Source organism: Aegilops tauschii, chromosome 5 (genome assembly GCF_002575655.3).
Source record: "Aegilops tauschii subsp. strangulata cultivar AL8/78 chromosome 5, Aet v6.0, whole genome shotgun sequence".
In the NCBI taxonomy this organism is placed as follows: Eukaryota; Viridiplantae; Streptophyta; class Magnoliopsida; order Poales; family Poaceae; genus Aegilops; species Aegilops tauschii.
In genome coordinates, this window is record NC_053039.3 from 418470796 (window position 1) to 418477465 (window position 6670).

Here is a 6670-nt window from a genome sequence, read left to right on the forward strand (position 1 = left end):
TTTAACACATTATTTTAAGTCAACCACGACCAATTTAGATGGTCATAACATCGTACTGCATTCTGATTGGTCCGTGGACATATCACGCGGATGGTGCATCCATCACCGTCGGATGCTCGGGGATCCAAAGGCTGTCCTCGACCAATCCACACCAACCCCTAAACCCTAGCTATGTCCTCCGGGTCAATTTCCATCCACCCCCCGCATCCTTTCTTCAACTCGCTCCCCGGTCCCCTCCCTTCCTCACCCACGCAAACCCTAACTCCTCTTGATCCCGTCCCCTTCCTCCCCGCCAGCTCCACCGATCCTCCCTCGCCCCGGCTCCCTTCTCTGCCACGACCGGCCAGCGCGCCGCCATGACCGGCCAGCCCAGGCTCGCGTCGCCCGCTCCGTCCGCGCCTGCGATGACCTCCTCGACGCCCTGCTCGTCTGCGGGCCGAGGTCCTTGCTGGCGGCCTCCGTCTCGTGCTCGAGCCGCCCTCCGCGCGCCCCTTCCCCTCGGCTAGATCCGACCGCCTGCCATCTCTGACCTTGCGGTCTCTCGTTGATCTGCTGCACGAACACGGTGGCATGCTCTTCCAGGACGGTTCATCTCCCTCCATCTCTCTCTCTTCCCTACTCTCTCTTTATCATGATTTCTTAATCTAAATCTCTCTCTGAAGGCACCCATGAAGGCGAAGATGGATCCTCACCGGAGAAGAGGACTACTCGGGTGGTAGCCGCCAAGTGCAAGGCCAGGGAGTACACGATTTCGCCGCCCACGCCACCCAGCTCTTTCACTCGAGGGATGTCCGCCACGCCGACTTGACCACTCCGTCCCCTCTGTCGCGGGTGCCTCCCATCTTGTGCACCCCCGCCGCTCCTCCCCACCATTCGCGAGGAGGGCGGCGCCGCTGCCCCTGCCCCGCCGGTTGTACCCCCATCTTCTCTGCGCGGATCCGCCTCCGAGGTAGCCCTTCTCTTGGATTATCTCCCCTGGAAAAAATCACATCAGTTCGAGAGGCAATTAACGATGGATACGATCTAGCATTTAACCCTGTTTTCTTCAGATCTCTACCAAAGGACTGGGCTTATGCTTGTAGTGTGTACGATGATGAGCACCTGGTGGAAGTTAGAACCTTACATTTTGTAGTATATTTCAGATGCATATATAGATTCTTCGATGCTTCCTAGGCCTCTACTGTTATGTTTGGCTTGAATGTCTCTAGTTTGTATTTTTGCTGTTGGGTGCTAATTTTAGCTGCTGAACCATTGGCAGTGGTCTATGGTGGTCTGCATGTGCTAGTGATACTAAGCATCCTATCTAAATTTAACCTTAGGTTGTACATTTGTTAATTTTTGAGTTTGGCTTCGTATTTTTCTATATGCATTTAGCCTCCACTGAATCTTTGAGTTCCAGTTTCATTGTGTCAATGCAACCTTAGTCCAGATACCATCGTTCCCAGAGAATCCAAATTTCAGTTAGTTCATGTCAACATGGCCTAATCAGCATGATTCGACCATGAATCCATGATATTATCTAGTGCAGCCAATGGGTTACTCGCAGTACCGATTGCTCTTATGAAATGGACAGTGCCACGTGCAAATGAACTGAAACATTTTATTTTATTTTATTTTGCGGGTACTTTGAGTCTTGACCATCCCAGGTCTGAACCCTGCAACACAGCACAGCACTGGTATAGTGCATGCATCCTGTTAATGCGAAGGTTTCATATATAGACTAATAATCCATGTGACTTTGACTGAATTGTTAAGTTAGTATATACTTGACCGTCTCCGTCTGGCGCCCACACTCCCTCACACTACGCTTCTTCATCCACTGGGATGGACACGCGCTACGCATTTTACGTAGTATACATCTATGGTGAGCCAGTCAGTAATCGTGGCCGAGTCATTGATACTCACCTAGCAGCCACTTGTTGGCCACTTGATTCAGAGTTTTAAACCATATAACCCCAAGTCTACTTTCATCATAGAAATGAAAGATAAACGGATGAGGTCGATGGAGTGAGCAAGTAACCATGTGGTATCTCTTCTGTTCTGTTTTGTTTCTTCTTGCTTAAGACATGCTTCCTCTTGCTTAAGACATGCTGGATCTTCGCTTATACTTCAAAAAATTGAACAAATCATGCATGCATGTAAACAGAAATCATGATGTAAATTTTCTAATCTGAATTTTGAATTTGAATCAGAGTTGATTGTTAACTCTGAATCTTTCAGACCTCATGGGTTACTCCCAAGTAAGTGTGAAGCCACAGTACGTGTTTAAAAATCTTACGGATGCCAAGTTAACTTGAATCAGAGCAGAAAGCTAACAGCAACCTTACAACAAAGTTTTTTAAATGATACTGCTGATCTATTGTCTTTCTACTGGTACTAGACTACTGGTAGAGAAAAATGTGCATAAAGGCCCTGTTCATGTGATTGACCAAATTTCCCACAAGTTTTAATGCTCACAGATTTTAGTTGGCTCTGTCCATTCTTTTCAAAATGTGCATACATGCCCTGCTCACATGTCCTTTTCCCTGCTGCCTCAATTAGGATGATTACCTTAGTTTTTTTACGCTATTTTATATAGCATCAGAACAACCTAGTATTCTAAGTATGCCTTACTTTGAAAGGTATTCCATCATCCGGAGGACTCTGCATCATATATGATATTGATTAGTTAGATGGACTCTGCATCATCCTAGAACACCACGGTCTCTGTTAGTGGTATGCATGCATTAGAAACACAATATGTCTGTATGTAATCTAACTTGAAGTGTGTGTGGCATGCAGGGAGGTGGTGATCAGGTGAACAACATATGCCTGGAAGACCTCTGGCATAATGGCGGTGTGCAAGCAACGTCCTGTTGCATTCTACATTGCATTCTACAGGCACTGTCTGTCGTCTCGTGTCAGCGTCTCATTATCGTGTACAATCTAAATGAGTAATTCGGAGTCGCTTGTGTTTGATTTCAGTTCATAATTTTGTGATATGCTCTTGATCTTGTTCTGTTCCATACTAGGGAGCTTCTTCTCCTCTCATGTTGTTGTTGTCGATTTGGTACTAGCTAGAATGATTCCTTGAGCTTGATGATGACATATTGTACACTGTCTTGCTCCAGTGTTACATAATTGTTATCACAGTACACACATACCTCGTTGTTGTCCATGGATCTTGTTCTCTGCTGCCAGCATTGACTGGTTGTAGTTGTTTCGGCAGATCACATCACATTCACATGGGCGCATGTGTAGCACTGACTGGTTGTACACACATAATGTTGGTTGGTTGTCCACACATAATGTTGACTGGCTGTAGTAGTTATTGACTGGTTGTACACACATAATGCTGGCTGTTATGTATTGATTTTAGTATCGAAAATGGCTCAAACCTGAAGTACTTAAAATAGATTGTCGTTCCTTTCTTGTTTGTTTTCTTTTGTGAAGTTAGTGGATGTTGATCAAGTCCCCCTTTCCGCTGTATGAAACGTTTCTCCTGTTGTACTTAAAAAGCTTTCCGCTGATGGCAGGAAGAAGGCTGTTCACAAGAAGATGGCAGGAAAAAGCAGGCTGATTCAATTCGATCCTCAAGGTAGCCCTTCCCTTCCCCTTCTCTCTTCGATTTGATCCGATCTATGCACAAAGTTCACTAGTTTGGATGCATCATAGAACTTGTGGTGATGTTGTCTAGATTGCAGCAAGCAAAAATACTAGTGTTGAGGTTGTTAAGTGTTTTGTTACGGTGAAATCCGAACCATTTATTGAATAGTAGGATGGCTGACTTACTATGATTATCTCTTGTTGCTATGTTTGTCTTTTCCATATCCAAATCATGTTTATGAATTGGTGTGCTTGAAAACCAAGGAATGCTTCTATTCCTTGTCGGTGTTCTTTTTTATTCTGGTATAAGATGAACCAGCTCGTTATTTGTTTGGTGGTTGGTTTGCATACATGTTCTTTTTCTGCAGAAATATGTTGTGGTTCCTTGCAGAGTAAATATGCTGTTAGATTTACTTTTATTTTGTTCCTAATCATTTTGTTCTATAACGTGCAGATGCTGGCCTTTCATGTTTCTTCACGAGCATCAGGACAAGAAAGTTGGAAGAAGCATAGTTCTAGCTCATTGGAGCTAGTTCTGGGAGCAATGAAACCCTTTAGGCCGATCCTATTTGTATGTGTGTTATATGATGTAGCAAAACTTGTAGGGCTCATGTGATAGACTCGTGTGGTAGATTGTACACTTGTAGAGCTGTTATCTAATTGTAAACTTGATGTTGATCACATTTGTATGTATGTTATATGATGTAGCAGATTGCTTCTTGCTGTTATTTGAAGTATTGCGTCGGTTTTCTGTATTGGTATATTGAAATCTGAAGAACATGACCTTGACAAAACAAAGAAAAACAAAGGCTACAGCCCAAAAACAAAGGTGCATAAAAAACGAAAAACAAAGGCTACAACCCAAAAATAAAAAGGCTATAATGTTGGGCCTGGCCCATGTAGCTGATCAAAATTAATAGGGAAAAAATATATAAAAGGCTGAATTGTTGGGCTCGGCCCATGTAAAACACCGAATTGGACCGGGCTAAATCTTATCAACGACCTTTTCAATTGGTCGCAATTTTGCCACGTCAGATTGCCACCTCGGATCCGACATGGCCTGGGCAGAGAGCTAGCGACCAAAACAGAAGGTCATGGAATCAACGACCTTTTGTTTTGGTCGTGGAATTCCACGACCTTCTCACAGAGAAGGTCGTTAATTTCAGTTTACGACCGCCAGCTTTTGACCATCTGTTTTTGGTCAAAAAAGGTCGCAAATGAAAATCAATGACCTTTCAGTGACTAATAGTGAGGGTCGCAAGTTGACATATTTCTTGTAGTGCGGCTTCGTGGTCGTGGCGGCGGAGGGAGGCCGGGGGAGCCGGCGATCTCCTTCGTCTGCTCCTGCGAGAGTACGTCCAAGAGAGGTTTGGAGCACGCCCGGAGCGGAGCCACCGATGTCCTTCGTCTGCTCCTGCGACAATACATCCAAGAGAGCTTTGGAGTGCCCGGAGGCCATGGTTGCAGTGGTGCCAACAGAAGGAAGGGACCAGAGGAGAATGAGTGTGGGTCTTTGGCTATGGCTGGGAGCTGGGGCTCAAGTTAATATAGCGGGTGAATGGCAATGAGTCGCGACAGACGGATGGACGGCTGGCACCGGAGTAGGTTCGTGGTAGCCGTGGTGTCATTAACGCGGAGCAGTCGCTTGCACCAGGATGCCGCGTGGGTGGCGCTCTCTCGGCCGTCGTGCTGCTGCAATGCCGGTGCCAGTGAGAGGTCGCGTCGGGAGTGAATGCGGACGCTGCTTCAGTGACTTAACCGAAAGTGCGTTGTCTCACTGACATGTGGGCCCAATGGGCATTAGGCCCGCATGTCAGTGACACACCAACTGCACCTGCAGTTAAGGCCGGTGAATGCGGCATTGACGTTCTGGAGAGACGGTGATCGTTTCAGGCGGGAAGCGCCCGCTAGCGATGGAAGGGGTTTCGGTAGGCCAGGGCGGTCAGACGCTGCCGTGGTGGTAAAATGTGAACTCATGGATGACGAGCCTTTGAAGCGTATGCGGCATGTATTGACAACCAGGCGTCCATGCAACCGCTCTTGTCGCCAGCTAGCATTCGACGACTGAGGGAGTCCTGGACTAAGGGGTCCTCGGGCGTCCGGCCTGTTATCCATGGGCCGGACTGATGGGCTGTGAAGACATGAAGGCCGAAGATTGTACCCGTGTCCGGATTGGACTCTACTTGGCGTGGAAGGCAAGCTTGGCAACCGATTATATAGATTCCTTCTTATGTAACCGACTCCATATAAACCCTAGACCCCCCCCCCCGGTGTCTATATAAACCGGAAGGGTTAGTCCAGAAAGGATACACACATGACCATAGTCATACAGGCTAGACTTCTAGGGTTTAGCCATTACGATCTCGTCGTAGATCAACTCTTGTAATACTCATATTCATAAAGATCAATCAAGCAGGAAGTAGGGTATTACCTCCATAGAGAGGGCCCGAACCTGGGTAAACATCGTGTCCCCCGTCTCCTGTTCCCATCGATCCTAGACGCACAGTTCGGGACCCCCTACCCGAGATCCGCCGGTTTTGACACCGACATTGGTGCTTTCATTGACAGTTCCACTGTGTCGTCGACAAAAGGTTCAATGGCCCCTTCAATCGTCGATAGTGACGTTGTCCAAAGAGAAACCTTCCTCCCTGGGCAGATTTTCGTGTTCGGCGGCTTCGTACTGCGGGCCAACTCGCTTGGCCATCTGGAGCAGATCGATAGCTACGCCCCTAGCCACCAGGTCAGATTTGGAAGCTTGAACTACGTCGCCGATATCCGTGGAGACTTGATCTTCAACGGATTTGAGACCGCGGCGATCGCTCCCCCTCGCTCCGATGAATATGACTTAAATCTGTCATCGGACCGCATCGAGGAGATCGTTCCTGTGACTTCTACGGCCTTAGATCCGGAGCAGATCGTACCGACCGAGGCCACAGAATCCGTGGCATTGCAGCCGCACACGGACTCAACACCTTGCAATATCTGCGTCGACGGAATTCCGGGCTCGTTTTCGGCTATAAATTCTGAATCACGTGCGCCTGCGGACACCGAGTTGGATCGGTCATCAATCTTTGAGTTCAGCGCC

The 6670-nt window shown here is 47.4% G+C and overlaps 1 long non-coding RNA gene across 1 annotated transcript; it reads left to right on the forward strand.

The window, feature by feature from the left end:
• The first annotated feature begins 219 nt into the window (after nt 1-219).
• LOC120965227 (uncharacterized) lies at nt 220-4432 on the forward strand. The gene is made up of 3 exons (XR_006664439.2): nt 220-949; nt 2782-3577; nt 4040-4432. It is a non-coding gene; the product is annotated as an uncharacterized lncRNA (long non-coding RNA).
• Nucleotides 4433-6670: the final 2238 nt, after the last annotated feature.